At 36.4% G+C, this 6,072-nt stretch overlaps 1 long non-coding RNA gene across 1 annotated transcript in view; it reads right to left on the minus strand.

Moving 5' to 3' along the window:
* The window catches only part of LOC107558726 (uncharacterized), a 7,841-nt gene extending 2,848 nt beyond the window's left edge, over positions 1-4,993 (minus strand). Inside the window, exons 1-2 of the long non-coding RNA XR_001605520.1 lie at positions 4,843-4,993; positions 3,088-3,167 (exon numbers count right to left, since the gene is read on the minus strand). This is a non-coding gene — a long non-coding RNA (uncharacterized lncRNA). The remainder of the gene's footprint in view (positions 1-3,087; positions 3,168-4,842) is intronic.
* Between the last annotated feature and the right edge of the window lie 1,079 nt (positions 4,994-6,072).

A 6,072-nucleotide genomic window follows, 5' to 3' on the forward strand; every position in this document is an offset into this window, starting at 1 on the left:
ATGAAAAGTCTATAACATACTTTGGTTGAAATTTCTCAATGGTAGTGTAAAACAACACCCTTTTACCTTGTCAAAAACAGCTCTGTTTTCAGCAACCTATTTTAATGCATGTTCCTTTAAATGCTAATGAGCTCTGCTGACCCCGCCTCTCTCTTCCGTGGGGTGACGAGCCATTCTCATGAGACTGTTTACTTTAGCTGCGGAACTTGCTAACTAGCATGTTATTAGGAAAGGTGATTTGCAAAGATTCATAAAATAACCTTATACTAGCTTCTTCTGTAGGTGAGGCTGGATCCCGAATGACTTGCGCAAACAAACACATTTAGGTAGATCGGGGCGCATTCTCTTCAAAATCAAAGGTAATCCACTGCGTCTTCAGCGGCTCAGATGTCGGGAGTAAATGACGACTGCTATGTTCATTATTACATCCAACAACAGAACACCTCAATCGCTTAGGAGCCATTCTTGTCTACTCCTGCTCTGGCGTCGAAACAATGGACCTTTTTCACAAGACTGTGATGACATGTTTAACGGTCATCAGCATCGTAAATCCTCGAAAGTTTTTCATATTTGTATTTTTTTTAAATATATGTGCATTTATAACACTATTCTTTGTATTATATCACCTTTGCATCAAATTACAAAAAAACAGTTAACGCTAATGCGAGGGTGTTTCTAATGCAGCGTCTATGGGAGGGATGGTAAATTTGACATCGTTCTCTCTTCTGACTGCCGTTATCAGTCTCTCTCAATTTTGTTCCTTTTATTGAAAGTCATGAAAACACGATTGTGGAGTTTTTCTTTTGCTATTTGAGCAAATGGCAATGCACAAAATATATATTTGTGGTACTCTCCGATTCACTGCTCTTCAAGTTAACCCAACTATAGGCGCGTTTCCATTACCCTTCAAAATGCGCAAATTGAAATTGCGAGTTGAAAATACGCCTAATGGAAACGCGTCAATTTCGGCAAAACGCCCATATATCGCAAAAAAGCTTTTACGCTCGCATGAGGTGGTTTTTCAGGCAATGCGAAAAAGGAATAATTCGCAAAACTGCAATGGAAACGGGTTTTTCTCATTTACAGGTCACATGGGGTATGTAAAAAGTCATATGATCATTCTTCAGTGTACTATAACCTCCAAGAAACACTTCATACGTGGCCGCGCTCCAGTATAAGGGGCTTTCCTACCATTAATGCTTAGACGATTTACACTGCACACAGTGTAGTGTGGCTCTGATACGGCCACTGAAGCTGATTACGGCAACTCTAGTCAATGCTTGTGTTTATTCCAGCCACGCCATGCACGTTTCTGAAGCGGCTCTCTGTGCTGCTTCTGTAAAGATACACGCTTATGCCGCCTTTGAATAAATATAGCCAAAATCCGTTAAAATCCCAACAAAAGGCAAAAGGTTACGTTTTAGTCGCATAACATTGGTTAACGGAAACGCCGCCATTTCGCAATACTTTATCGACATTTATAAAATATTGCCAAAGTTTTGCACAAATCAGTAATGGAAACGTGCCTTGTGACGACTTCCGCTGCTGAGAAACCCGGAAATGTGAAAAAGGTCCATGGCGGATTGATGACAGCTCACTCAGGGCGGGTCTAAGGTAAAACACTAGTGTCAATCAACAATCGTGGGAGGGGTCTGGGTCTGTGTGACATCACACAGCCAAGAAGCTGAGAACAGCTTGATTTGAGAAAGGGGAAATGATTTAACGAGATTTTTAAAAAAATGTGTACACACACTGCCAACACACATTTCAGTTCAAACAACTTGTAAAAGTGCATGTCGCATCCGATGACCCCTTTAAAACAGTACAAATAATATTTTCCAATATTACTGCATTTTTGATTACATAAAAGCAGCCTTGAAGAGAATAGAAGACTTCTTTCAAAAACACACAAACAATCTTAATTATTCCTATATTTGACCAGTGAAGGTTTTAATCATCTCTTACTATACATAATGTATTATCTCGATGTGATATCTTTTATTATTAACCTATATTATGCATTATGACAGAATGCATTAACATTTTTTAATTAAGAACAGGTAAGTGTTGTAATATATTTTAGCTGTGTGTAACTAATGAAAGTCTCCTCAGACTCATCTTGCTCCTCTGAGATGAATGGTCATGTTGGGCAATGGTATTGATTGTCATTAAAGTGCCATTATAGAGTCATTATATTCACTAGCGCTCTTTTGTTTTCGCATAAACTAAATTTCTAACTGCAAGATACTGCCAGTTATTTTATAGTTTCATGATTTTTTAATTTCCCCAAGAAGCTAATGAAGTTTAATGGGAGCCTGTATTGTAATGATTTGAAATTGAGTGGTGAAGATACTTTTTGTCTTTATTTTATTCACTTCTAGATGCCTGTTGTTACTGTGTTTCTAGCTGTTGGTTTACATTAGAATTGCATTAACAAGCTATTTGTTTTCCAACAAACAGTAGTGTAACATAACATCACTGTTTTTGTTGTCACATTTTATTGCATTAAAGTCAAATTACTTATCATTGTCATAAGCTGCAGTGGAAAGTCTGAATCAATCTACTGAATCAGTATGTTCACACATGAACTGATTCAAGTGGCATTTTAGGTTTTTTAATGCTGAAATGTTATGCATTTATATGATTTCTAAATGTGTAGTGTTTCTAGTTTAAGGTTGTAATTGGTGTAAACATACACTAGGGTTAAAAAGTTTGGGGTCGGTAAGCATAAGTCTCTTCTGCTCACCAAGGCTGCATTTATTGGATCAAAAATACAGTAAAAACAGTAATATTGAGAAATAATTAGATTAGAAAGCTGAATTTTCTGCATTATTACTATAGTCATCAATGTTACATGATGCTTCAGAAATCATTCTAATATGCTGATTTGCTACTGATGTAACTTAATATTCAATATTTTTTTGTGGAAAACGGGATATTTTATTTCCAGGATTCTTTGATGAATAGAAAGCTCTAAAGAACAGCATTTATTTAAAATAGAATATTTTGAACATTATAGATTTCTTGCTGAATACTGAATATGTTCAGTAGTGCGGTAGTAAATATATTCAAGTTTAATGCCGTCACCTTATTTGGAGATGTTTAGTTGAGATTGTTCATTCATGTCCGTTCGTTCATATTTCACACTTCAGCCCATCCAGTCAAAACTGTAAAACAGAAATTCAGTGTAAATAGAAGGCAAAAAAAATTCAGCGAATCAATTCATGCCCAAACAAAGTGATTCACTAGACTCAATTGGACTTCACTGAACCCCAAGGGGAAATTTCATGCATAAACAGCAGCATGATTGTGAAGCGCTCAGTCCTCAACTGCACAAACACTCGGCGCAGAGACAGTCATTAATCGTGACTGGGGAAGCAGTCCAGACTGCTGTGAGGACAGTCAGCGCAGGAGGAAGATGAGGAGGTGTTGTACCATCTGATGACAGCAGGCAGAACAGATTCCCAGTAGCACTTGGTAGAACACCTTGGTGAAATAAGCCAGTGGCTTGACATCATTTGACATCACTGCAAATCTTCAGTGCCTGCTGGGAGCTAGATATCCCAAACCTGGCAAAACATCGTATGTATGCACTTAGAAATGTTCCAAATTTGGCTGCGGTATTGAAAAACCTCCACATTCTTCATTCTTCAACTTCTGTGTCGTTAGGTACGGTGTGAACATTTGAATAAAGAATTGCAAAGGCATAAAGCTTCATGAAATGTGCATCACACTCTTATATAATGACTCATTGCAACCTCATTTTTCACTGTATAGAGTTCATGAGGTTCTGCAGAGCGAAAAAGTTTATGATGTAATACTATATTTTTGGTTTATGGGTTCTTTATAGGTGTATTTTTGCGGCTTTGGAGCCCCCTACAGTTAAGTATTATAATATATATAATTAGGTATATAAGTATTATAGCTGTACACATGGGCTGCATCCAAAATCGCATACATAGCCCATATAGAATATGAACAGAGTATATATGTCCAAATTCAGGATGACCTACAATTTCAGCCAATTAAGGGTGTTTTACATGACAGTGATGTTCTAAAAACGGAAAAGTTTTTCCTTTGTGTTTTTGAAAAGCTTTACATGCAGACAACATTGGTAAAACAATCCCTGTTCACATGAAAATGACTAAAAATGCTGTATTATGCATGCCAAACCAGTAGGTGGCGATATCACTTTGTAAAGAAACACTAGGTGCTTGCGCACATACCTATTGACTATACCTATTGACTACACATACCTATTACCTATTGATTCAGTCACCCTTTTCACAAATTTTAGTAGTTAGCGCCCCAAAACGCCATTGTTGTGTGAATGAATGGTGAAATTCATCGGGTATCGTGTAAACACCCCCTACATTTTGCTTTGCTTGTTTTATGCAGAGCAGTAAGGCCAATTAAGACTATTTTCTACAACTCTTCCTTTTTGTGTCATTAAAATGTCTACAAATTTATTAAATTTATGGGTTAACAGAGATCACCCCCTAGCAGCGAACCACTGTAATTTCGAAATGTTTCGAAACAGTTATGACATAAAGCTATGTTTACTGAAATTATGTGACTATGCCAGTTTGATACACACTCTGAATGTCTAGTTTGAAACAAATGATTCGCGAAAGTTTCAAAGCTTCATGAAGCAATGTTAAAAAGTGCCTATCACTACTTTTTAACAGTCGTTAAGAAACTTATTCAAAAGAATTCCTACTCAGAGCGTGATTTCTGATGTATTTTCGTCAGCATGGGAAAGAAACCAAAGCCATTTGCCTTATTAGAAATCAGAATCAGAATGAAACTGATATTTCAGGGTAAAAACAAAAAAACACATACCGCTGCTTTAAAGAACTGGTTGATGATGCTTTCTCGAAGACTAGAGCATAAAAGGTTCTTTGTGGAACTTGAACTTTAAATTTGTTTCAGTTCGACTATTCCACGTTTCCAGGTTTGGGGGCGGATAAGGCGAGCAACTCTTCTCAATTATACAATTATAGATTGCTATCCTGATTGTGTCTCTGAGATTTCTGATGTAATAAATCACAGCCATTGGCTGCCTCTTCTCACTTTAATTACAGATTAAGGGTAATTGAAATCCACCATCCATCATGAAAATTAGTTGTGGACTTGCTGACCCCTTGCTGCCAGCTGACACAAGATAACTATTTAAATCATTAACAGATGATCATTTATCTTACTAGATTGTTGTTAAAACTTCAAGTCATATTCAATCATAGCTCCTATCCTAAACTTTTTGTTATAATCTTGACGTTTAGTTGCAGATAGATGGATTTTAGATCACAAAACGGCTTTAAACTGTGGAGAGGCACATCTGAAAAGAAAAAAGAAAAAATCCTTGAGCTGGAGAAGACTAAAGTTTATTTGGGTACTTTATTTGAGAATGGCTGCAATGAGCGACTTTTGAGGTCAATTGCAATTATCCAGATGCTTATTTATTTGGGTTTTTCGCTTAGCAACCGTGAACACGTCGGTATCCTTGTTTTGAAAGGATAAATAGATAAACACTACATAAATAAATGAAGCAAGTAGCATAATTGGCAATTTAACAGTCTCTCTGTTGTTTTGGCACCTTTAGAAATAACTAAGCAAATGGTGTGAAGGATGTCTCATCTCATTATATCTCCCCTCCATACACAAATCTAAGAGTATGATTAGTTAAAAATAAGATAGGAAAAGTTCCCTCAAAAATATAAAATATGTTATTTACTCCATTTATATATGCTGTTTTTTTTCCATTGCATGTTTTTTAACTAAATCTAAAATTTCTAAAAATAGAGGATCACTGTTTACTTTTGAGACAAAAGAGCTTGATAGGCTACTATAAAGCATACTATGAGTTTCAAAACTCAAAACGGAAGTTCCCGCTGAATTAAAAAAATTTGAATATTTAATCAGTTTCAGATGCAGTCTGAGTGCATCAGTGCATGTATAAACCAAACTTAAAAGTAGAAAGCTGGATAGATATGTTTTTTGTTTTTTTTTGGCCATGAGAGAGATTTTATTGCTCAGATGTTGCTCATTCATAACTCGGGGGGGGGGGGGGGG

Source organism: Sinocyclocheilus grahami, unplaced genomic scaffold, assembly GCF_001515645.1.
Source record: "Sinocyclocheilus grahami isolate Dianchi unplaced genomic scaffold, SAMN03320097.WGS_v1.1 scaffold657.1, whole genome shotgun sequence".
Lineage (NCBI taxonomy): Eukaryota > Metazoa > Chordata > Actinopteri > Cypriniformes > Cyprinidae > Sinocyclocheilus > Sinocyclocheilus grahami.